This window comes from Tenrec ecaudatus, chromosome 9, assembly GCF_050624435.1.
Source record: "Tenrec ecaudatus isolate mTenEca1 chromosome 9, mTenEca1.hap1, whole genome shotgun sequence".
Taxonomy (NCBI): Eukaryota; Metazoa; Chordata; class Mammalia; order Afrosoricida; family Tenrecidae; genus Tenrec; species Tenrec ecaudatus.
The window spans coordinates 67,991,753-68,018,993 of record NC_134538.1 but is presented as its reverse complement, the minus strand read 5'-3'; the positions used below and the strand labels follow the sequence as shown (position 1 = coordinate 68,018,993).

The 27,241-nt window shown below is 41.9% G+C and overlaps 1 protein-coding gene across 3 annotated transcripts in view; it reads left to right on the top strand.

Annotated features, from left to right (window-relative positions):
* Nucleotides 1–27,241, top strand: part of POU6F2 (POU class 6 homeobox 2) — a 618,450-nt gene that overhangs the window by 524,880 nt on the left and 66,329 nt on the right. The window lies entirely within an intron of this gene.

The following is a 27,241-nucleotide window of genomic DNA, read 5'->3' as shown; positions in this document are numbered from 1 at the left end:
TTTAATCTCTCTAGTAGACATTCCAGGTATGATAAATTTTTTCTGACAGTTAACATTTTCCCCAAGCCACACTCGGGATTACCACTAGGGTGGCGGCCAGAGGCTTGAAGGTAAACAAGCGACCATCTAGCTCAGGAGCAACAAAGCTCACATGGAAGAAGCACACTAGCCTCTGTGATCATGAGTTGTCGATGGGATCAGGTATCAGAACAAAAAGTCATATCATTGGGAATGAGGGTGGGTATGGAGTGAGGACCCAAAGCCCATCTGTAGGCAACTAGACCTCTCCTTACAGAAGGGTCTTGGGGAGGAGACGAGCCAGTCAGGGTGCAGTGTAGCAACAATGAAACATACAATGTTCCTCTAGTTCTTTAATACTGCCTTCCCCCCAATTATAATCCCAATTCAACCTTACAAACCTGGCTAGACCACAGGATGTACACTAGTACACATAGGAACTGGAAAAACACAAGGAATCCAGGACACATGAACCCCTCAGGACCAGTGCTGAGAGTGGAGATACCCAGAGGGCGGAGGGAAAGTGGGATAGAAAGGGGGAACCGATCTCCATATAAACCACTCCTGGGGGGTGGACATCAGAAAAGTGGGTAAAGGGAGACATCAGTCAGTATAAGACATGAAAAAACAGTAATAATTTATAAATTATCAAGGGGGAGGGAGCATAGGGGAGAGGGAAAATGAGCTGATACCAAGGGCTCAAGTAGAAAGAAAATGTTTTGAGAATGATGTTGGCAACAGATGTACAAATGTGTTTGACACAATGGATGGATGGATGGATTGTGATAAGAGTTTTATGAACCCCCACTAAATGATTTTTTTTTAAGAGCGAGAATAGCACCATGTCTCATCACCAGTAATGACTTGGGGAAAATGTCTGGGTCACTTTGGAGCTGTACTTTCAAAGCACAGCATATTTCCTCTTGACGCTTTTTTCCTGATCAGTCAGAACCCAAGGCACAAATTTCACAGAGACCCTTTCTCTTTCCAAAATCTTCCATTAAAATTCACTGAACCGAGCTCCAAGATAGTCCAGATAACTTCCCCTTATCTCAATGGTCCATTGTCGGTCTTTGAGCACAAGTGCACCAATTTTGTCAGCATTTTCGTCTGTTCAGGAAGTTGACAGATGTCCACACAAGATTTGTCATCAATCAACACTTCACCTTTATTGAAAGAAGGAAACCGCTCATAGGTACACTTGAGTTTTTCCCTTAGTGCTGCCCTTGTAAGTTGTGTTCAACATCCCAACAGTTTCTGCGGCATTTTTCCCAAGCAGGATACAAAATTTCAGTTCTCTTGAAACTACTTTTATGATAAGTTTCACTATGACCAGACAGAACCTTCCCAGGTGATACTCCTGGGTCACTAACTCAGAGCGAGTTGCTCAAGGCCCGCCTAGCGGGAAAAATGCATACTATGACAGCTTCGCCCAGAGGAGCTTTTTTCTGGTTGTTGGCTTATTTGGAGGGAGGGCACCCCCTCGTACATCATCACAACCTAGAGGGCTTGTTTAAACACAGGCTGCTGCTCCACACCCAGAGTTTCTGGTTCAGTAGGTCTGGGTGGAGGGCAAGAAGTTCTAACATGTTCCCAGGTAGAGTTGATGCTATGGATCCCAGGGTACCACTTCGAGAGCCACTGCAACAGAAAGCCCACTTTTTCCAGGCCTCTTCCAGAGAGTCTGAGAAGCCCCAGGAATTACTTTCAGTCCAATCTCCTTCAAGACATGTGGGGGAGGGTGGAAATATTCATTTCTTTCATTCTTGGAGCGACACAAAGAATCGCTGATTGATAGGCCTCAGAGACTACCATCCCTCTGTCAGTTGGACACACTGTAGTGGTCTGTCTGTGATTGTGGAAGCTATGTCATCAATATTTCAAATACCAGCAGTGAGTTGGTTTCAGTGGAGCTTCCAAACAAGCCAGAAAGTACTGGCAAGCTATTCCAAAAGCTGGCCAATGTAAGTGCTTTGGATCACAGCACCATATTGTCTGATAGAGTGCTGGGAGGTGAGCCTCCCTCGATCGGAAACCACAACACAAAGTCACAGCATATCAACAATTAGGAAGATGGTACAAGGCTGGACAGCATCTTAATGTGTTAACACATTAGATTGCAGCTGAGCTAACTAACCGTAACAGCATTTGTCAGGGAAGGCCAATTCTGAAAGACATACACCTGAAACTCCTGACACTGACCTTCTGTTCAGGGCTCACCTTCTGAGAACCACTGATCTAGTTCAGACTAAATCTTGCAAACGCAGTAAAGAAGGCTCAGGCAGGTCAAGATGATGCAGCCAGTCTGCCGACTCAGGAAGAAAACCCCAAAAACAGATAGCCAATCATCTTTGGGACCTTGATGACCAGTATTGACAAAAAAAAAAAAAAAAAACTTCCAAAGCATTGTTCTCCGTGTCACCTGGGTGGCTTGGTTTCTTCAGGCAGTGACTTTGTGCTCTCTTCACCGGAAATGTGGGAAATTCTGATACAGTCTTGCTATTGATCTTGCTCTTGGTAACATTCAGCTTTATGTTTTTAAATCTATGTTTGGTTTTATTAACTGGAACGTGCCAAACTATCTATACAACAGCTTTTTATATTTTCTTGGCTTACGGATCCTCCAGGTAGTGGTTCTTACTATTAGCTTAATGTTTTTAGAACAAGCTATAACCAATGTATTCTATTGACCTCTGGGCATTCTAGCCATGTTTTTTGCCTTCTGTTTCATGTACTTATCATTCCATTTCTACAGAGTCATATTTTCTCTAGTAATGTGGGCTGTCTGGTTCCCTAGTTCGCTCCTGAGCTAGGAGAGACTGTATCTGCACACCTGGAGTGGATGTACCAGGTGCTCCTATGACAGGGAGATTGGTGTCTGAAAACCACTGACAAGAACTCAGTCTCTACTCATGACAAGGAGTAACCCTTTGTGAATGCTAAACCCAGGAATGAATACAGACACCCACCTAAAGATGGGTGTCATGCAATCAGAAATTACATGCTTAGAGTGCTAACTGAAAGGTGAGAGGTTTGAGTCCAGCCAGAGTGGCCTTCTACTTCCCCCAAACCAGCCATTGCAAACACCGCAGAGCGCAGTTCTGCTCTGATACATGTGGGATTACCCTGCGCGCGTCGTGGTGCTGTTGAATAGGCTGCGGTCCGTAGCGGCCCTGTGTCCCCCAGAGCGAAGCACTGCCTGGCCCTGTGCCGTCCTCATAAGTGTTCTGACGTTTGAGCCTATGGTTGCCGCCGCTGTGTCAGTCCACCTAGTCAATGACAACTGAGGGAGTATAGACTGTACACCAGACCATCACTGTGAAAGCTGATGTCCAGTGTTCAGTGGTAGACCAACAATAGGTATGTTGGTTTCTGCTGGTCCTTGGAAGAAAATAGTGCATGGTCCAAACATAGTATTGTGATTTTGGAGAGGGGAGGGGGGTAGCATGTATTCTGCTAGCTTTCAACTGTTCGATGAATAGTTTTCTGAGGCAAGCAAGCTATTATGCATAATAATAAAGCTTATTAACACTTTAAAAGAGGCTCTCCATTTGCTCATGTGTTGAGGATACCAAGATATTATGCATAACATTTGTTGTAAGACATTTTGTTGGCCAATGGGCCTTGCTTTTCTGAGAAATAACTTGCGTTTGCAGTGAATAGTATGGAGGGGGGTATCTCTGACCTCCTCTGGTTCCCCTATTGCGATGAGGCAGGACTCAGGCATGCTTCTGTTCTCCGTCCTCGTCTACCGACTCTGACACCAACCGTTCCCCTCAGAGCATTCTGATTGATATGCTGCCTTCAGTAATTCATTTCAATGGTCATACAGACTCGCAGACAAAACTCACGTTTACTGAGATTTATTAAGGAACGCCAACACGAGTCAGGATTAGTAAATGGCAAGGATACAGTCATTGGTCCACAACACCTCTCCTCGGTGAGCAGTCAAGTCTCCTTCTGGTCCTCAGCCTCTCAGCCACAAAGACGCTTGTCCTCTGCCTCTGGGGGCCAGGAAGCCAGCCCACTGCTCTACCTCACAGTCTCCTATTCTCCACGCTGCTCCTCTGCTCTTTCCCATGGTCTCCTGGTCTGCATCTCTGGTGTCTCTGGTCTTGGCCTCCATCACTTCATCAATAGGTCTCAAACTGCTCCACTCCTGGTGGTGCAGGGATTTCTCTGTGTCCCGGCTTCTGAGATAGCACGTATCGACAGAAGAATGGCTTCGAAACAGATGTGGTTTTTGTTTCCCAACAGACTGAAACTCACTGCCTTTGAGTCAGTGCCGACCTACAGGAAAAGTAGAACTACCCTTGTGAGCTTCCAAGACTGTAACTCTTTATGGAAGTAGAAAACCCTATCCTTCTCCCAAGGAGCAGCTGGTGGTTCTGAACAGCTGACCTTGCAGTTCACAGCCCAGTGTGTAACCTCTACACCCCCACAGCTCCTCAGCAGACCAAATGCCCCAGGAAACAAAGGGTATGACTTAGTTCAAACACTCTACCAAGGTGGAAACTTACTCTCACCTTAATCTTGTCTATTCGCATAGAGTCCAAAATTATAATATATCACATAAAAAATTAAGGCTATAAGCCTCATATCAATTATATATATATGTTTGAATGGCAAAAATAGTATCAATTGAAAATACACTTGTTCAGGAGTAAAACAGTCCCAAGGTAATTGAAAGACTTCAATGCACCCTAGATAGATTCCCAGGGGTCTGAGGCCTTATTACCACCGCCCTTATAACTAATTTAGAAAATAGCAACTCAATCTTAATATTGGACATAGTCATAATCTCATTTTTCAATTTTATTTATTTGCGACAGAGAACATTCTATATTTTAAAAGGTGATGGCATCATTTTCTTTTCCAACGTTTAATTAACTTTTGGTCAGTCAGCATTTTAGAGTCGTCTTTATACAGACTAAATTAAAATGCTTTATGACTTGATGATTACCAATTCATGCTGTTTCCCAAGCTGCAAAGCTGTTGAGACTATCTTTGTAACGCTGCAAAAGGAAGTGAACAGAGTTTTCATAGCAACAGCTCACGTAGCAGGCACTCAGCAGATGCCATGGTATGAACCCCTGCATGTGGTTCACACAGATGCTCACTAATTTATAGTGCCATCTTCTTTCGATGCTACCAGAACTCATGCTCACAATTTTCCTAGACCTAGCTCCTGCCCTGACTATGCTCTGCGCATTCGGAACACATGAAGGCTTTTCTCGGGTTCCCATAATCCCCCACAATCCTGTTCTTACTCTGTTCTAACTGCCTTTCTTCTCCCTTCTGTCAGTGATGTCATTTACTCTGGACTGAGCCCTTGTTCTTTCTTGTTGTGAAACTTCCTTGACATTCCCTTTCTTTCCTCCACAGAGCTGGCCAGTAGCCTACTGTCCCCCGAGTTCACTGAGCACTCCTCTACCACAACTTGGACACATAAGTCCTTAATTCTCTAGCTACATGTCTGTCTCCCCATTCCTTAGACTCCCCACCATGCCTGCCGTGGAGTAAATGCTCGGTGTTTGCTGGATCGTGAGATCAACTGCCTTTACTTCTAGCAGCCTTCTGTTGTTGCCACCCGGCTGACAACTGCCAGCCCAGCCAGCTCAGTTTCCAAAGCTCCAGTCAATGGCACGGATGTGGCCATATCTGACCTGCTACGGTGTCTGTGCTGCCATGAGGCAAGGGTCAGACAGGCCTCTACCCTCATCTTTCTTTACCTTTCTGACACCAACCATTCCTCCCATGGCGCTCGACTTGTGTGCTGGGTTTAACAGTTCATTGAAAGGGCCACACAAAAGTCACAGACAAGACTCATAACCATGGGGATTAATTAGGAAAGCCAATAAGTTGCCGCAAGTTAAAATGGTAAACTGTAAGGATCCAGCCAAGGGAATGGCAAATAAAATGGACAAATCCCCCTATTTGTGTTGTGCACACTATATTTGCACAGCCCTACCCCCAGTAGTCTCACGCAAGCAATGCTCCTTGGTAGCATGGATGGCAAGACTGCCTCGCGCCTACTCGGAGCATGTACCAGGAAAGACCAGTCTCTGAGGACAACGAGCTTAGAGGGGCTGTGAAAAAGCAGAAGGCCCCTCGACAAGATGCATCGACACAGAGGCTGCAACAATGGTCTCAAACATCAGCACAATTGTGAGGATGGCCCACGACCAGGGAATGTTTCCTTCTTTTGTACACAGGGTCAGTCTGAGTCAGAACTGACTCGCTACACCTAACAACAACCCAGCCATTTGGTGTGAGTAACAGAGACATGGATAAATCTGAAATTTAGGTCTGATGCTAATTCCTCCATCGTTAGGGCACAGCCCATAAGACGATGCACAGCATCTTCCAGCAGCTCCCTCATCACCTCATCCTCTGCTGCTTCCTCTCTTTCCACTTTATGTCCCCCAAATTGCCAAACGAGTGATGACTCATGCCCCAAATAAATGCTGTTTCTCACCTCTTTGTGTCTGGCTCTGCTCCTCCCGGAGGTCTGCTATTCCTTGGTGTCACTCTGAAACGGAACCAACTGGACTAGTCCTGACAACAACAACATTCCCAATTATCTAGGTCCCTCTCCTCCCTCTTACTCGCCAGTCAGCTCCTGTTATTGTTAGCTGCTGTCTCTAACTCATGGCGACCCCCGCTGCCATCCCCATGGTTGTGGATAGGACTGTTACGAACCTAAAAGTTTCACTTGTTGTTTTTCAAAAGTAGATCATCAAACTTCTCTTGTTAGTCTTGTCTGAAAGCGCCATCAAACCCTGTTCAACATCATAACATTTAAAAAGTGAAAAAGGCCTAAACCCATTGCCATTGAGTCACTTCTGGCTCATAGTGACTGTACAGGGTTTCCAAGACTATAAATCTTTACTGAACCAGACAGCCTCGTCTTTCTCCTGTGGAGTGACTGGTGGATTTGAACTGTTGACTCTGCTCTCAATTGCAAAGTTGTTCTCCTTTACTTCAAGGCCTGATGAAGGGTTCTTATCTGAGCTCCCTTTTCCCAGTGCTGGTTCTCTTAGAGCACTGGGTAAGCTGAGTGGAAACCTGCAATTAATTGGCTGGTCTGGAGATGACTCAATACATGAAGCTCTGGTCTTATCGACTTCTAGAACCCAGAGCTGGTCACAAAGTCCGGCAGGTTAGCTAGATAAAATCTGACTAACAGAAGAATCCCGAGGCTTCACATGGGTAGAATTTATACTTTGGCTTTCTGAGCCCCTCATCCTGTCCTCCCTTTTCTCTGCTCTCACTAGCACCTACTTTTCCTGCCAGCATCGAAGACTCAGCAAGTGCTGAACTAGCCTGTGTAAGTTGGGCATCGGCGGGTAAAGAGTATATTGTGTTTCTCAATAACTAGGGACTAGCATCATACCAAATATGAAGCCTCAGCCCTTCCGTTCTTTGTTTAAAAAGATAGTTTTTCTTTTATCACAGAAATGCTTCCATTTGTTTAAACTAGATAGAATATATATATATATATATGTATATATATACACATGTGTACATTCCGATATATCTAGAGAGAGAGGGAGTAATTTTGAAATATCAACAAATTCACCTAACTAATGTGCCATGACGCTAGGCAATTGGTAAGAATAGCATTATAGCATGTAGGTAGAAAATAGCATGAAACTCAATGAAAAGAAAGATTTTCAGGTTATTAAATGGGGGACTAGACAGAAAAGGAAATGAGATGTGCAGACTTGTAGTAACAATATTTTTTCCATATAAAATCTGATTTAGAGTTGGTGTTTCTCTGTAATGCTGAAAACCAAACATGTATCTGTGTTTAGCGCCTATCGAGTGAGCTCCCACCCTAAATACAGCAAAAGCAAACACGGCCAGGCTCTGTGCCAGCCTCAGTGATTGTTACCCTTGGGAGAGAGAGCACTGCTCGTGGTTACAACCACTGAGTTGGCCCATCTTTTGGAGCGTCTTCCCTTTATTCACGAACCCTCTACTTTACCCAGCATAGTTTTCTTCTCTAGGAATTAGCCCCGGTCTCCTGACCGCGTGTCCAAAGTCCCTTAGATGATGTCACACCATCCTCACTTCTAAGGAGTATTCTGACTGTACGTCCTCCAAGACGTGTTTGTTCTTCCAGCAGTCCGTGGTACGTTAAGGATTCTTCGCAATCACCAATATTCAAATGCATCACTTCTTTTCCAGTCTTCTTTATGCGTTTTCCATCATTCCCAAGCACATGGGACCATTCAAAACACCATGACTTGGGTCAAGCACACCTTAGTTTTCAATGTGATGTCCTTTCTATTAAAATTTTTAAATAGGTCTTATGCAGATTTATCCCCTCCAAAAATGTGTCATTTCATTTCTTTATTTTTCCATGATCAGCGATTGTAGATATAGGGAAAAAGAAATTCTTTGTTACTTCAATCTTTTCTCTGTTTATCACGATGTTGTCTATTGATCCAGTTGCTAAGTTTTTTAAATTGGTTTATAATCCACGCGGAAGGGTTTAGTCGTTGATCATCAGCAACTGCTTCAAATTCTTTGCCTTTCAGCAAGGCTGTGTCATCTGCATATTGTAGGCTGTCAATGTGTTTTCCTATAATCCTGATACATTCTCCTTCATATAGTGCAGTTTCTCAGGTATTTTCTCAGCATAAAGATTGATTTAAAATGTTGAAAGGATTCAACCCTGACACATACTTTTCCTCATTTTAAACCCTGCAGAATCATCTTGTTCTGTTCCAACATCTGCCCCGTGTTCTGCAGAGAGGTCTCAATGAAGTGTTCTGAATTCCCCATTCTTTTCCATGTTATTTATAATTTTTTTGTTTATTTTTAATGATAAAATGCCTTTACATAGTCCATACAACAAAAGTAAACATCTAATAGTCCCTATTTTCAGCCACGATGTCCCTCATTGCTCATCCTCTTCTGAATCCAGCTTGAATTGCAACTTCCTGTTGATGTACTGCAGCCTTTGTTTTAGAGTTATCTTCAGTATAATTAATTGTATGTAATATGAGTGAGACTGTTTGATAATTCCCACATTCTGGTGGGTCACCTCTCTTTGGCATGGGTACAGATATGGATCTCTTCCAGATGATTGGCCAGATAACTATCATCAAATGTCTTGTTATAGGCTAGTGAGTGTTTCCAGGAGCCCTGGAGGCATAGTGGTTACACTTTGGGCTGCAAAGCCCACAGTCAGCAGTTTGAAGCCACTAGAAGCTACTTAGGAGAAAGACTGGGCTTTCTACTTCCATAAACAGCTACAGTCTCAGAAACCCACAGGGGGTCATTATCAGTCAGCATTGATTTAATGGCAGTGAGTGTTTCCAGCACTTCATCCACTTGTTGAAACATTTTGATTGGTATTCCATTAATTCCTGGAGCCTTGTTTTTGTTTTGTTTTGTTTGTTACTATTAGTGCCACTTGGATTTCTTTCCTTTGGACCATTGGTTCTTGATCATATGCTTCCTCTTGAAATGATTCAGTGATAAACAGTTCTTGGTACAGAGACTCGGTGTATTCGTTCTATCTTCTGATAAAGCTTCCTGCATCATTCAATATTTTGTCCTTAGAACCTTTCAATATTTCAACTCGAGGCTTGAATTTTTCCTTCAGTTTTCAGTTTGAGAAATGCTGAGTGTATTCTTCCCTTTTGGTTTTCTAACTCGGGGTCTTTGTACATTTCATTATAAAGCTTTAGTTTTGTCTTCGCAAAGTGTTCTTATTTTTTCTGTTAAGATCTTTTATTTCATCATTTCTTCTATTCACTTTAGGTTCTTTACATTCCCAAGCAAGTTTCAGAGTCTCTTCAGACAACCACTTTTTTTTCTATTTTCCTGTTTTTAATGACCATTTGCTTTCTTAATATATGGTTTTTTATGTCATCTTACAACTCATCTGGCCTTCGGTCGTTAGTTTTTATGGCATCAAATCTGTTGAGATAGTCTCGAAACTTAAGTGGCTGTGCTCCAGCTCAGACTGTGGCTCGCATGGGCTTGTCACTTTCTTCAGCTTCTCTCTAACACGCCTATGAGCAGTTGATGGTCTGTCCTACAACCAGCCCCTCGCTTTGTTTTGGCTAATGATTTTGAGCCAAAACAATGTCAACTCTTCCCACAGATGTAGCCAATTTGGTTCCCATGTATTCCATATGGGGAAGTCCACATGTGTAGTCACTGTTTATGTGACTGAAAAGGAAAAAACGGTATTTTTAATTTGAAAAAAAGTCATTTATCTTGCAAAATTATATCATACAATCTACAGCTTTTTTCACCATGGTCATATTTTCCAACTACTGATTCTTCCTCTTTGTCTTCAACTTTTCAACTTTCTCTTTCTAACCACCAGTAATTATGAATGCATCTTTTTGTTTCCAGCCGCTTGATTGGCATACAACTCACATATCACACAATTCAATCATATCAAGAAGAGTTTCACAATGATCACCACATCACTTTTAGAACTTTTTCTTCATCCTTGTGCTCGTCATTACTAGCTGCCCATTTCCCCCCAACCAATGCATCTTGATTGCATTTTGATCAATTCAGACTGAATAAGCTAGTAAATTCTTCAATTGTTTCATCACTAGCTTTAGTTGTTGGTGGGTAATTTTTTATAAAAATATGTTACCTGGTTTTCCTTGTATGCTTATAGATATTAGTCTGTTACATACAACATTGTACTTTAGGATAGATGTTGAGACTTTTGTTTTGTTTTGTTTTTGACTAGTAATATGTTGCTGCTTGAAATGGCCATTCCTGGCACAGTAAACCATATGACTTTCTGATTCACAATGACCACCATCAACCCATCTCAACTCACTAATGCTTAGGATATTGGATTTTACATGTTGCAGCTTTGGGGGGACAACTTTCAATTTTTCAAGATTCAGGGTTCATACTTTCGGATTAGTAATAGATGTTTGCTGCTTTTTCTTCTCATTTTGAATTGTGCCTCATGAGCAGGGGAAGATCCCCAAAGCTTTGCTCTGCCCACGTCACTCAGCGTGGTCAACTCGACGTGGAAGAGGCAGGCATCTTCTATGTGCCTTCCAACCTGAGGGTAGAGTTATCATCAGGCACCATGTCCAACAATAGTGTGTTGCTATTTATAAGGTTTTCAGGGGCCAATTCCTCAGAAGTCTACTCCTTCTTCCTAGATTGCTCTTAATTTGGAAGCTGGGCGGACACTTGAACACCAGGGTATCGCAAGTATTGGTGGCATGGTTTCCAGTACCATAGCAACTCACAAGCCACCACAGTATAACCAACTGAAAGACAAGTGAAAGGAACACGTATTGAGTTAAATTAAAAGCTAATTTTGCCCTTCAACTCTGAATATGATGATTTTATCAAGAAATTTAAAAATAAAAAGTAATGTGTGCCTTTGAAGGGCTTTGAAGTTTGCTCCCACATCATAGTGTGTCATCAGCTATGTTTATTTCCATTTCCTCCCTCAAAATGTCACTGTGCTCCCTCTATGAAGGTCTCACTTCTCATCCTGCCTAACTTTAACCACAGCCCTTGCAGAGTCCCCCTCTTTCTGATATTTCTCTAGAAGATTCTCTAAGGAGTGCGCCCATGCCCATGAATGGCCCAGTCTAATCACCTTCCATGCAGTCCAGCCTTTTTCTTGTCTGTTCAGGCAGATTCCCAGGTTTTATGAAACCAACTGAGTGGAACCTTACTGTTGACCCTGAGCCCAGTGTGCTCAAGCACCCAGAAAGCACCTAAATGCCCAGGTGGCCCAAGACCCAAAAGTTCCAATGCAATGTGGCTGCATGAATGGAGAAGATGCCACCACCTTCATGGATGTTGCAGTGCATGGCCTAAGCCTCTAAGCAGGATTATTTGCAACCAGGACACTTAAGAGTCCACCCTTAACTGGAAAAACAGGCCTGTTAATCCCTGCTTATGCTACAGTCTATAATGCTTTGCTTTAAGCCCTGGAAGCTGGAATAGGGGATCCAGGCTACATCGCCAGCTCCATCTCTACTCCAATGATAAGGAATAAAAGCTCTAATTTACTACATCTTATCCTTCAGCTCCAAAATAGCTTTGAGTCCATAATAAAGCCTCTACCCAGCCCTGGACCCAGCCAGTTCCATGCCTGCAGTTCTAGTGACAACAAAAGGCTTTGGTTTGAGAAAAACAGGGAAAACCGAAGCCTTCATCTTAAGATAGTTTCCTGTTGAGTTTTGTATCTGAACTGTTCCAGGTACAGAAATACCATTCAGTGCCAATTTTAACCTTGTGGAAATCTGCCTGAACAGACAAGAAAAATGCTATATTTGGGGCTACTAATTTTGCATGATGAAATGACACTTGGGAACTGACAGGACTCTGGGTCACCCTACCAACATTTGAGACTCTGGCCAATTATCCCAGTGTGGTATGAGAGATTATGAACTATGATCTTGTATTTTTAAAAGGACTCCAAACTGGCCTCGAATATCTTTACTCCTTTTTGTAAATGTCAGGAAGGCAAACCCCAAGGCCTAATATCGTCTATTCATGCCTTCCTCTCTTCATTTAGTTAGCACTTACTTAGGGACGAAATGTTTGTTATATTGAAGAACAAAGTGCTTGCCAACAAGTTGATGCTGACTCATGGTAATTGCATACACCTGTGCACAATTGGATTTCCAGGGCTGATTTTTTTCAGAAGTAGCTCCCCAGCCCTTTCTTCTGAGGTGCCTCTGAGTGGACTTAACCTCCAGCTTTTAGATGAGCAGCAAGCTTATGTTAAAAGCACATTTGAAGAACCCATATGTTCATTGGATGCAAGAAAGGAAACACCTGTGCCAAGTACTGCTGGAGAAGTGAGCAAAGTTTTCATTCAAGAGGCTGCGATAAAGAAGTTAAACACATAATTGAATAACATATCAGATACTAATAAATTCTGTGGAACAATTGAGAAGACTGGATAGCTAATGAAAGAAAAACTTTTAAACTTGTTTATTATGGGATATTGAAAGCTTACCTAAAAGTAGAGAACAGAGCAAATCAAACTGGCAAGTATCTGCTACCCAGCTTCGATTGTAATCAACTCAAACCCTGTGTTGTTTCACCTTTAACACCTCATCCCTTTCCAAATAACCCACCATGGATGGTCTGGAAACAAATCCAAAACATAGTACCATTCTTTCTCTGAATGCCTTGGCACAGATCTCTAAAACAGTGGTTCTCAACCTGCCTAAAGCCGTGACCCTTTAATACAGTTCCTCATGTTGGGGTGACCCCCAACCATAACATTATTTTTGTTACTACTTCATAACTGTAATGTTGCTACTGTTATGAATCATCATGTAAATATCTGGTATTCAGGATGTATTTTGATTGTTACAAATGAAACTTAATTAAAGCATAGTGATTAATCACAAAGCAATATGTAATTATATATGGTGAAATATTTATTTCTAATGACAATAAATGAAATTTTGTCTTGAAGCATTGTGTTCACGCTGGGTACTCATAGGTGGGCGTATCTGCATGTGGACGGGCCCACCTAGAGATGGATAGAGGAGCGATGTCTGGGTTCCTAAGACCATCGGAAATGTGTGTTCTCCGATGGTCATAGGCGGCCCCTGTGAAAGGGTCGCTCAACCCCCAAAGGGATCATGACCCCCCAGGATGAGAACCACTGCTCTAAAAGAAAGGGAAGGCTGTACATCAAGAGTGTGCTCACAGATGTGGTGTCTAACCTGGGAGGCTGACATCCATAAGTTGGAAAGAGACTTCCAACAGTAGAAACAGCTAATGCAAACTGAAGTCATTGACCATCTTTGATAAGTCATGGAAGGACTAAGAGCGAGGGAAGCTGCAGTTCTGAAATGTCAGTGTGACCACAAGCTCCCAGAAGGGCTGACCATTGTCGTAGAACTCAGAGAGTACTGACTCTCTGCCGGCCACAGCTGTTTGGCGTATATTAACAGGTTTGTTTCTCACAGCAACTCTCATAGGGTATTCCTGCGATCGTTATTCCATTATCCTAAAACGGAAGCCCCTGAGACAGGGAGTGTGCATGACTCTCCTGGCATCACACTATAGGTTGTAAGCCTCAGCATTGGGACCCAGCAGGAAATCTTGTTCCAGAGTTCTTCCTCGTACTGGCTATGTGCTTTCCAAGACAGAATGGTTCATTCATTGCAAGTGACATTCATTAGCAACTAGGAGCAAGTCCACATGTACAGACTCAAGGCTACCCTTCCTAGGTCCCTGGGAACCCATCACCTCCAACACCCCTAGAATCAGATTGCCACCTTTCTTCTGGACTGACACTGACCCCTGGCCATCTCCTCTTTTCCTAACTCCCTTCACTTCCCAACAAAATCCTTTCCCCATTTGCCTATCAACCCTCTGTGGGCAGTAAGCATGTCAGTTGATCTTAATCACAGTGTCTCCCTCACTCTGTACCCAAAACATGATAGGCACACATTTTTTCTTTATTTCTTGAGTGAAGAAATAAACAAACAATTGGATCAGAAAATAAGCAATGTCACCAGTGAGTACTGAACTCTTTTTAAATTTAAAAAAAAAAACAACATTTGTATGGTTTGTGGGTTTTTTTACCCTCCTAAACCAACGTTGAAATGGTAAAGGAAAGGGGGCTTGATTCATAGAAATGAAATAACCAGAATGGAGACCATGAGAATGTTAACAATTTGTCAAACTGTAATCAGTTTACCACTGTTGGTTGTAACTGTCAACGGTCTTTCACCGTCTGAAGCAAAAAAGCATCAAAATAATCCGACAGTTGGAAACAATTAATGCAAAGGACAAACAGACGTTGAACTGCAGTCTCAACTACCCTGAGACCAGAAGAACTAGATGATGCCTGGCTGACAAATGTTCTGAATCACAATAACAGGTCCTGGCTAGAATAAGAACAAAGAAACAAAACTCAAAAGCATGAAGAAGACCCGGCTCATGGGTCTCTTAAGAGACTAGTGGAATTCCAGTCTGTGGCCCTCAGTCACCCTTCAAGCTTGGAACTCAACTCACCTCTGTGACTCAACTTTCAACCAAACAATAGACAGGATTTTAAGATTAACCACAATACCAAGGTGCTAGCATTTCTTAATCATGCCATGCAAGATCCCAGGATCCTAGGGATGACACTGACAAGGTAGGAAAGGAGGTCAAATGGAGACTGGAAACACCGGAAGGGAGTGGGAAGAGGGTGGTGACATTGTAGGGGGCTGTAATGAGTGTCATGAAGCATAATGTACATGGATTATTGAATGGCAAATTAGTTTGCTCTGTAAACATTCACACAAATCTCAAAAAGAAAGAAAAAGTGCTAAATGGTAACCTAATTTGCTTGTAAACTTTCACCCCAAACACAATGAAAGATTTTTAAAAAGAAAGAAAGGAATGAGTGAAGGGGAACAGACACAAAGCGTGCAGCACCCAGTAATGTCCCATTCCGATTCCCCGGAAGTAATGTCCCATCCCGATTCCTGATTCCCCGGAAGTAATGTCCCATCCCGATTCCTGATTCCCCGGAAGTAATGTCCCATCCCGATTCCTGATTACCCGCGCCCCATGAAGGTGGTTCAACAGCTACTACCTGCAGCTCTTCTGCCGCAGACTCCCTCGGCTTGGACCCACTTTACGCCAAGAGCAGAGCCTTGACTGGCTTCTTTACCTCGGGGTGGGACAACTGTGAGGCCAACTCACCTCCTGCAGGACTAGGCTTACCCACCCTCTTCCTGTCCTTATCTGGTCTCTTCCCAAGTGGTGCACAACACCATTGCAAACTTGAATCTACCCAGTGTTGCCATACAAAACAGACCGAGTAATCTGCTACCATGAAGGTTACGGCCAAGAAAACCTTGTGAACTGTTCTACTCTGTAATGCACGGAGTTGCCACAAGGTGGAATCAACTCAGTGGTGGCAGTTTTTAATCCTGTCTGAAAGCCTCTGGGAAGAGAAAATGGTTAGCATACTCAGCTGCTAACCAAGAGACTAGAGGTATCCATTCACCCAAAAGCACTGGGCAAGAAAGGTCTGGTTATCTATTTATGAAAAATCAGCTATGGTATGGAGACACACACGGGAGTCACTATGAATTGGAGTCAGCTAAACAGCAATTTTATTAGAATTATTAATGTGTGAAATTCTGGCTTCTAAAAACATTCCTGTTGGCCTAAATGGCTGTGTCTTGGGGTCCCAATAGAAAGTGCTTTCCTTTTAGTTTTATTTTTAGAAATATGTATATTTACCATACTTTTAATCAAAATAAAACATAATTAACTACGGGGCAGTACTGAAAGGAATATGACCGCACATTGACGAAGGCATTTCAGGATGTGACAGTGCTTCAGCATCGTCTTGGAGAATATCAAGCCCCCCCCCAAGAGATGCCTCCGTAGTGGTTAACGGAGTGTTTGGAATCACAGAGTTGGGTGATCAACCTTCAGCATATTTCTATCTCTGTAAGGAAGTGGTTAGGGAGCAGGCAGCAATTTTAAAACTCACAAAACTGATTTCTAACTGTTAGGAGGATTTTATAGCACAATAATAATCATAGGACTAGGGGGAAAACGAGTAGGGTAAAAAACACATCAAAGCAATCCTTGAAATGAATAAATCCCCCAGTCCCCCCTCCCAATATTTGTGTACTTGAGTTTTCCTTGACCTGTTAAGAAAACAATTGTGGGTAAGAAGTGCAAGTTTTGATTTGGTTAAAAGAGTCCCAAGGAACCATGAGACATGTTTTTGTTTTCGGGATAGGTAGTGGGGGGGGGGAGGGTCGTTGTTCTGTTGGTTTTTTTCCCCACAAACACAGTGATAGGAAAGGACAGGGACCTAAGCTTGTAGATAGCCTCTAACAGCCCCATGTACTTTCCTGTTCATGAGCAATCCGTGCTGACTCATTTCAGACCATAGACGAAGAATGACACATGGTAAAACATTTATGAACATCCTCGTTTAAAAACAAGTGGCATACCCATCCTGGGTTCTAAATTGAAAAAGCTGGTAGCAAAAAAGAGCTGCTCCAAACTCATACCCTATAGATCATGGGCAGTTATGCTTACAAGAAAGAACTGGAGTCATCTGTATTCGTAAGGCCCTCTTGGAACAAGGCAATGAAGTCCTAGGTGTTTGGCATAAACGGAAGAAGAGACTACCACCGCTAAATTGCCTCATCATGGTGCCATATTTCTGTAACTAAGATTTCGAACAGAAGAATGATCTAATCAACAAATGCCCATGAAAAGCTCTGTGACTATTAATGGTCAGATCCAAGAATCCCTTACTAAGCTACAGGAGAGGAGCCTTGCCATGAGAGAGATGAGGCAAGACTTGGGGGAAAAATAACCTTCCGTCACATAGTGACCTTAGTTTACACTGAAGAGACGTTGGGAGATGTCCTGCAAAGTCTTCCTTCTTGTCACTATTCAGGGTCCACGGCTAACAAGGATAAGCCCACTGCACTTTAGGACTGGAGATGCATTTATTTCTATTATCAAAGTTCAAAACAGCAACTGCACACAGTGGTTATGGAGTCAATTGCAACTCATGGCTTCTCCGTGTGTCACAGTGGTTACAAAGTAAAGCCATGGGGTTTTCTTGACAGCAGTCTTTACCGCATGCAGACAGGTCTTTCTTCTGTAATGAGTCTCAGCAGATTCCAACTAACAAGTTTTAGGATAGTAGTTTAGCACACACTGTTTGCCTCATTCCGGACCAAAACCAAACCCACTGACACTGAGGCGATTCCAACTCTCATCAACCCAGTAGCACAGAGTAGAACTGTTCCTTAATGGTTGCTTAGACTGCAAGTCTTTAAAGAAGCAGCCTCATATTTCACCTTTGAAGTACATGGTGGATTTGAACTGCCGATAGTCTACTGAGTGATTCTCCATTTGGACCATGTTGGAATCCTATTTTTACAAGGAATCCAGAACAGATGATCCCTTCAGGCAAGACCAGTGGTGAGAGTGGTGATACTGGGAGGGCAGAGGGAGGGGTAGACAAGGGGAACCGATTATAAGGATCTACATATAACCTCCTTCCTGAGGGACGGACAACAGAAAAGTGGGTGAAGGGAGACATCGGACAGTGTAAGATATGACAAAATAATAATTTATAAATTATCAAGTGTTCATGAGGGTGGCGGGAGCAGTGAGGGAGGGGGAAAAGTGAGGAGCTGATGCCAAGGGCTTATGTGGAGAGCAAATGTTTTGAGAATGATGTGGGTAACGAATGTACAAATGTGCTTTATACAATTGATGTATGTATTGATTCTGAAAAGAGTTGTATGAACCCCCAATAAAATGATTTTTTTAAAGAATCTTATTTTTTATTAAACAGACACCCAATATATTTCAAATAAATAATTGCAAGTGCGGAAACGATTTTTTAATGCTCTTCCTATCAAATTTATCACCTGTGGGAGAGATTCATTTACAAAATTTTGACAGGAAGTAAAACTGCAAAATGTGGGTCTTTGTGGATGCCTAACGAAGGTCGCAAACTAACTCAGTAGATAACAGAACAGATGAAGCTCTGCTCGTCCTGGTCTGTCTCCTGTGACCCGGTCTCAGTGTCAAATCTCCTACTAAATTTTCAGTGAATCAGCTGCTCTTTTCAAGTATGAGGACCCAGTACCGGCAAGTAAATCCATGGGTTTTTTTCTGGGATTTTTTTTTTGCTTTTCTTTTTTTTTTTTTTTTTTAGTATTACATACTTTGATTGGGGGCTCTTACATCTCTATCACAATCCACACATTCCTAGAGTGTGTCAAGCACATTTGCACAGATGCCGCCATCATCATTTTCAAATGAGCCCCTGATATCAGCTCCCCATTTTTCCCTCCCTCCCCCACTCTCCCTCCCTCACAAACCCTTGATAAGTTATAGATTATTATTTTCATCTCTTATATTGTCCTCCCTCACCCACTTTTCCATTGTTTTTTCCCCTGAGAAGTGATTCCAGTTTGATGTTTGTGATTGATTACCCCTTTGTCCCCACACCCTCCCCTAATCCTCCTAGTATCTCTGCTCTCCTTCTTGGCCCTGGAAGTGGGGGTGAGGGGAGCGTGTCTATCCTGGATTCCTGTGTCGTGGACTCTCATTTGTAGCAGTGTGCATGTTCTGGTCTAATCCAATTTGTAAGGTAGACTTGAGGTCATGATAGTGGGGGGAAGGAAGCACCAAAGAACTACAGGAAAGTTGTTTGTTTCATCAGTGCTATACTGCACCCTGACTGCCTCATTTCTTCCCTGTGACCCTTCTATAGGGGGATGTCCAATTGTCTACAGATGGGCATTGATTCTCCACACAATACCCCCCACCCATTTCACCTTAGGTCTGATTTTGTTCTGGGTCTTAGATGCCTGATACCTGATCTCATCAACTCCTCATGAGCACACAGGCTGGTGTAATTCTTCCATGTGGGCTTTGTTGCTGCCCAGCTAGAGGGCCGCTTGTTTATCTTCAAGCCTTTAAGATTCCAAATGCTATATCTTATGATATCCGGGCACCATCCCCTTTCTTCACCACAGTTACTTATGCACCCATTCTGTCTTCAGTGATCATGTTGGAAAGTTGAGCATCGCAAAATGCCAAATTGTTAGATCAAAGTGTTCTTGTGTTGAGGGAGTACTTGAGTTGAGGCCCAATGTCCATCTGCAACCTTAATTTTTAACATATAGATATGAATACATAGTTCTATTCCACCCCATTATATATATATATATACATACCTATATTTAGACCTCTATAAATGTCCTTTGCCTCCTGGTTCTTTCCTCTTTCTTACCTCCTTTTACTTTCCTCTTGTTCCACCATCATGTTTGGCCTTCATTCGGGTTTAGTAATTCCTTGCTCCTACATTACCCTTGATTAAGCCCCACTAGGCATCCTACGCCCTTCTCTCCATTGATTTTAGTTCACCTGTTGTTCCCTTAGCCATGTTTCAAATACTTCTTTCTGATATTCTCTAGTCTGAAGTCATGAAACTCACCTCTTCTATTGTCGTGTTAGTTGGCTCATGGCTTCTCTCAACTTTCCCTTTTAAAGAGCAAACTAAAAATACCATGTAGAGAACATTGTTACGTTTGTTCACATCATTTCCAAAATGAGGAGGTATGTAGGGAGGTGAATTATAATTAAGATCAATTCTTTAGTCCTCATGTACAGTGTGCACTGTACTAATAGCAGTTAGTGTTTCTTAAGATCATGATACATGCTGGACATTGTTGTAGAATTTTGCATGCATTATCTCATTTAAATCTCATCAGAACTCTGTGGGTTGGATCTGTTTTATACCCACTTACAGGTGAAGGCTTGAGGCTTACAGATATTAACTTACTTATATTCACAGTTGGCTAACGAGGGAGGGCAGTCCAGTTTCAAGAACTGGTGCCCTCACTACACGAATGATTGGCGAAAGGAGGGGGACTGTGAGATTCCGAGGCAGCCTAAAAACAGTACAAAACCATTTTTAAAGATTCTTCTCAGTTATTTTATTAACTAAAATTCTAAGGGTGGGGGGATATGGCAGCTGGTGGCTTTTTTTATTAAATGATTTTATTGGGTGCTCATCCAACTCTTATCACAATCCACACATGCATCCATGGTGTCAAGCACTCCTGTACATTTGTTTCCCTCATCATTCTCAAAACATTTGCTCCTCACTTGAGCCCCTGGTGTCCACTCCTCATTTTTCCCCTCCCTCCCCGTGCCTCCCTCCCCCATGAGCCTTTGATAATTTATAAATTCTTATTATTTTGTCATATCTTGCACCATCCGACATCCCCCTTCACCCACTTCTCTGCTGTCCATCCTGGCAGGGTGTGGCTTTTTAAAGAAATCATGTTCCTATTGAGGTATTTAGTAGGTATGTTGGTTATCTGTGAATTCCAGAAATACCACTTAATCAATTCAAGCTCTAGAATTCATTTAGAAACAACATGAGCCTATTTATGTTGTTGGGTGTCACTTGGTCACTTTTGATTCATAGTAACTCCAAGTTCGACAGAACTACACTGTGCCACCCTCAGAAGCATTCCTATGCTGTAGCCCATTTGTCCAGCCACCCTGCCAGTCCACCTGCCAATCCACCTGCCAATCCACCTGCCAATCCACCTGCCAATCCACCTCCTTGAGGGGCCTCCTCTTTTTACTGGCCCACCACTTGACTAAGCATGATGCCCTTCGCCAGGGTTCTTAAGCGCTCTTCCTCCAGACCAGATGCGGAATTCTTCATGTAGTCCAACCTCCTGGGTGATTTGGTCAACATACAGACTGAATAAGTATTGTGAAAGGATACAACCATGACACACGGGATGATAAACCATGCAGCATCCCTTGTTGTGTTCAAAGGACTACCTCTTGGTCTATCTATACAAATTCCGCATGAGCAAAATGTTCTAGAATTTGGTATTCTTACTCATAATCCACTATGATCCACACAATCAAATGCCTTTTCATAGTCAATAAAACATAGGTAAACATCTTTCTGGTAGTCTCTGGTTTCAGTCCAAACCCATAAGGCATCTACTATGCTGGTCCTCATTCCATGTCGTCTGTCTCCAGTTTTTTGACAGTCCCCTGTGCCATCCTCAAAATCAAAAGTCCGTGTACTGCTACAGGAGTTTATGGGTTATTTTCAGCAAAATCTTACTTACATGTGATATTACTGGCATTATTTGATACTTTCTCCATTCTGCTGGATTATCTTTCTTGAAATGTACACACATACGGATTTCCTTCAGCCAATTGACCTGGCAGCTATTTCTTGGCTAGATGAGGGAGCATTCTCAATTCTGCATCTATTTATTGAAATGTCAATTGGCATTCCATCAATTCCTGGAACCTTGTTTTTTGTTTTGCTTTGGTTTGGTTTCGGTTTTGTTGTTTGGCCATTGCCTTCACTGCATTTTCCCTTCCTTCAAAACCACTGGTGTTTGGTCCTATACTTCCTCCCGAAGTGGCTTCGTCACAGTGACTCTGTATCGCTTCCATCTTCTGATGTTTCCTGCATCTTGCAGTGTTTTTCCCGTAGAATCCTTCAACATATCAACTGGAGGTTTGCAGTTTTTCTTCAGTTCTTCCAGTTTGAGAAATGAAAGCATATCCTTCCCTTTTATGTTTCCAACTCCAAGTCTTGACATATTTTATGATAATATTTTGTCTTCTCAAGATATTCTTTGAAATCTCCTGTCCAATTCTTTTACATCAACCTTTCTTTGTTTTCTTTGGCTACTCTATATTCGAGAATAAATTTCAGGGTCTCCTCTGACATCCAGTTTTCTCTTTTCTTTCTTTTTGTAATGTCTTTTTGCTTTCTTCATGATATCTTTGACATCATCCACAATTCATTTGGTCTTCAGTTTTTAATATCCAGTGTATCAAATCTTTCCGTGGGATGGTCTCTAAATTCAGGTCAGATATATTATGGCTCTCAGGGACGTGTTTTAATTTTCTTTTGTTTCATCTTCAACTTGAACAGGAACAATTTATGGTCTGTTCCACAGTCAGCCCCTGGCTTTGTTCTGACTGATGATATTGAGCTTCTCCATTGTCTGTTTTCCACAGATGCAGCGGAGTTGATTCCTGCGTATTCCATCTGGTGAAGTTCACATGTGCAGTCATTGTTTATATTGTTGGGGGGAAATAATATATTGAAATGAACAATCTCCAATGTTATTTCCATACAAGACCATATTTTCCAACTAGCAATCCTTCCTCTTTATTTCAAGATTCCATTCCAATCACCAGTAATTGTCAATGCATCTTGGTTGCATGTTTGATCGATTTCAGACTGCAGAAGTTGTTGAAAAGCATTAATTTCTTCATTTGGTGCATTCGTGGTCAGTATCTAGACTTCAATAATTGTCATATTAACTGATCTTCCTTGTCAGCATATGTGTATCATCCTATCACTAACAGCATTGTCTTGAGGATAGTTCTTGAAATGTTCATTTTGAAGATAAATAAGATGCCATTCCTCTTCAAGTTTTCCTTATGGCATAGTACACCATATGATTTTTCCAATGCAAAATGGCCAACACCAGTCCAGTCCATCTCAGTAATACCTAAGTAGGATATTGATTATTTTCATTCCTTTTCATTTTTGAGGGCTTTAAATTTTTCTAGATTCATATTTTGTGCATTCAACATTCTGATTTTTAGTGGATGTTTGCAACTTTTTCTCCTCAGCTGAGTCTTGCCAAATAAGCAAATGAAGATCCCTAAAGCTTTTATCAATCCACATCATGAAAGGTGACTCTACTTTAAAGAGGCAGCTCTTCCTTGGCTATATTTTGAATACCTCTCAGCCTGTGGAACTCATGTTCCATCAGTTAGACAATGGTCTCTGCTATTTATATGGTTTTCCCTGGTCAGTTATTTTAGAAGTACATCCCCAGCTCCTTCTTCCTAGTCTGTCTCTGTCTGGAAATTCCACTAAAGCCTGTCGATCATAGATGTGACCCTGCTGGCAGTTGAACTACTTGAGGCATAGCTTCCAGCATCATAGCAACATGCAAGTCACCACAGGATGACAAGCTGACAGACATGGGTGGATACACGAGCCCAAGGCAAAGTTTTGTTGTGAGAGCTTTCACATTTATAAATAAAGCTTGCACCCATGTTCAATAGGTCTTTCTAGTTGGTATGTTGAAAATACAACTCTCTAATTGATCAGATTTCACTTGTGCCATCCATTGCTAGGTAGGCAGATTGGCGGTAAACGCTCTGGAGGCATACACTTGGCAGCAACTTTAAGATAGCCAGTTGATCCTGGAATGTTAACATGATCGTAGGTGCATTTATTGTGTCTGGGCTCCCTCCAGTCCAGCTCTACCCTGGGTCTCCAGTCAAGAAGAAGTACTGATAGAAACACTCCCAATATGACATGACTAGGGACAATACAGGGTGACATGACCCGAGGTGATAAGGAGAACATGTATGGTTTCCCTCCCCTTCCCTGACACATATCTCAATGCATATTAGCATACCCCTGCCCTGGCAGTCACAGACAGCAGAGCCAAAAGATATTTATGAAGATGCATCCATCAATAACTCCAGTGGTCCACCTGAAATGCTGTCAGCTTACACAAAGACTTACATGCTCTCTGTAGAGACCACATTCACATGACTTTCATTGTCACTCCGGTTCCAGGGGCCAGCAACACATCTCACCAGAGTACATGTGTCTTTCACAAAGACCCAGTAGATTGTGGGGTAAGATGTTACAGAGGCATTGGAGTTGGCACTTGCTCCATTAAGAAGGCAGGACAACAAAAAGTGGAACAAATTGAATGTCAACCTAGGGTCTGGAAGACAGAGGAAATGAACGTTAAAAACAAATAAAAAGTTCCCTCACACAGAGGCTTAAAAACCAGCTTTTAAATACATACTCTAATTATTAGTTTATATTCAGAATGATAGCTTATCCTTTATACAATACTTGAATTTATAGCAAAGATATGGAACTCTAACTGAACAATAATGTGTTTATATCTTAAATGTGGGGAATTGATCATCTACACTAGTGTATTGTATCAGATTAATTTTACCATTTCCCATATTAAATTCAGATTGAGCTAGATGATAGACTTTCTAAAAAACATTTTGTCTTAATACTTTTCATTAAATAAGAATCACTATCTTTCTCAAAGAGCTTTTGTGTACACTGATTTAGAAAGTTGCCTGCCCAAACGTCTGGACAAAACAACATAGTTGACACTAGAACCTAGCTGCTTGCAATTTAATCTCTCTTTGATGATTAAGAAGTTCATTTAGAGATATTCCTAAAATTTAATCATTTCATTATGATTTCAGGTTAGGTTGCATTAAGGAAATGTAAGCCTAGAAGCAATCTGGTGGCGCTGTCAGGCAAGCATAGGGTCAGCAGTTCAAACTCACCGACTGCTTCTCTAGAGAGAGAGGGGGCTATCTGCTCCCTAAAGATTGACAGCTTCAAAAACCCTGTCTAGAGTTACTGTGTATCAGAATCAACTCTATGGCAGTGGGTTTCGTTGTTTTTTTAAACACAAGAGTAATCAAACGACCCTATAATGGTATACCAATTTGCAGTATCTGTACTATGAGTTGGCATCGACTTGATGGCAGTGAGTTCGGTTTTTTTGAGTACTAATCTTAAATGAAGCCTGGTGGTATAGAGGGACTGACGTTGGACAGCTAACAGTATGGATCAGCATTTCAAATACATCAGTCACTCCTGGGGGAAAAGACAAGACAGTCTGTGCCTTGTAAGATTTACAACCTTAGAAATGATAGTGAACAGTTCTATTCTGTCCTATAGAGTCCATGGCAGTGAGTTTGGGGCTTGGGATACTTATCATTAGGAGCCCCGAGAGTTCAGTGGTTAAAGTATTCCTCTGCTAACTGAAAGGTCCGTGGTTCGAAACTACCAGTCAGTCCATGAAAGATTCTGCTTCCATTAAGATGACAGCTTTGGACTGTCTACCGGGAATTTCCACTCACCTTCAAAGGTCAGCATGAGGCAGAATGACCTCCACAGCAATGGGGTTTGAGTACTAATCCTATGGGAAAGTTGGACCTCACATGGTCTCTCAGGAGTGGGGGGAAATAGGACATAATATGAACTCTTAGCTTTTAGCTGTTAAAAGGACACATTGTTTACTTACCTCATCCACACAATAAAAAACATACTCAAAAAACAAGCTCAAGACCAACCTGCATTTGAAATCCTATGGTGGTAATCTGGGATAAGACAGGGTTACTTTTTAGACTGATGAATGAGCATTTTTTTTATCCTTAAAAAGAAAGTCATTATTGCCTTTAAGAGAGAGATAAAGGTAAAAGACACATAAAATAATGAGTTTTAAATGGATTTCTATTTCTTAAAAAATGCTAGGTCAATGAAATCATCATAGAATTAGTTATGTGAAATTTGGTTATAAATGAATAATGAAACCAATATGATAAGCATACCACATTAATAAAAAAGAATTATTAAATCCTCATCTTTTGATGCTTCCTCTGACAGTATTTCCTTCCTCATCAGATGATATAGGCTCTAGGCAAATTTCCAAAGGAATTGAGTACTATTCTGAGGGGAGAAAGAAGAAGCAAGGAAGAAAGAGAGAGGAGACACAGAAACAAAATGGAGAAAGAATAGAAGAGAAACAGAAAGAGGCATTTTTAGAAGAACTTCAGGATTTGATTTAAGTATGACAATCCTTTTTTTCCCACCAAGCCTTAGTCTTGGCACATTTCTGCAAAAATACAGGAATTTCATGGAGAATGCATTATTATGCACAACAATTGTTGTACTTGAGAGAAAGTATATGAGAAAAAATAACACCCTAGAATAAATACAAATGAAATTCATGTATCAAAACCAATACTGTGAAAATAGTTTAAATGTTTCCTGAATTTATATCTAGTCATTAACCTAAATGCAGATTTTAGTTCAAGCCACACTTCTGCCTCATGGTCAGAAGACCTGAAAACCTGTGGCGTGGAAAATTGGCAGGATAAAGAATATTGAATTGGTCTCCATGGAAAAGCAGATTTTGGCAGCCATAACTTCTCCCTGAACAGGTTTCTCCCCCGCACTCCCCTTCTCTCTCTTGTCACATTCTCTCCTTATTTGCTCCTGTTCCAGAAAAAAAGTAGAAGGCAGGCCTGTCAACCTGACTATTCACTAAAGAACTCTTCTCCTTGGCCTTCGATCCCATGATGGCCTTGAAGCTCATGGCCAGGGTGAAACCCTTAAAAAAGGAAAAACAAAAAACCTAAATTCATCCTCTGAGAACAGAGATCAGAGATTTCATTGCTACTTTGGTTTCCTTCTGCCTTTGACAAAAGAAGTGACATATATGCCTTATTTCATGACCCTATAAGAAACTGCAATTCACAAGCCCTCCCCCCACAACAGCAAAATACACAGTCATCACGTTGTGTTGGACTCATAGTACAGGTCAGGGTAGAACAGCCCTATGCATTCCTGAGACTGTAACTCTAAACAGGAGTCGAAAGCCTCATCTTTCTCTCGAGGAACAGCTGGTGGCTTCAAACTGCTGACTTTGTGGTTAGCTGCCCAAGGCTTAAGCACTATGCCACCAGGGCGCCTCCAAGGGAGATGATCTCAGAAAGCTTTAAAATCCATTTCATGCTTCCTACCTCTCCCATCCTGTTTATCCCATAGTCTATCTGGTTACCTCAAGAAAAGTAGCCATTTCCTCATAGTTTTATTTAGGATGGAGACCAA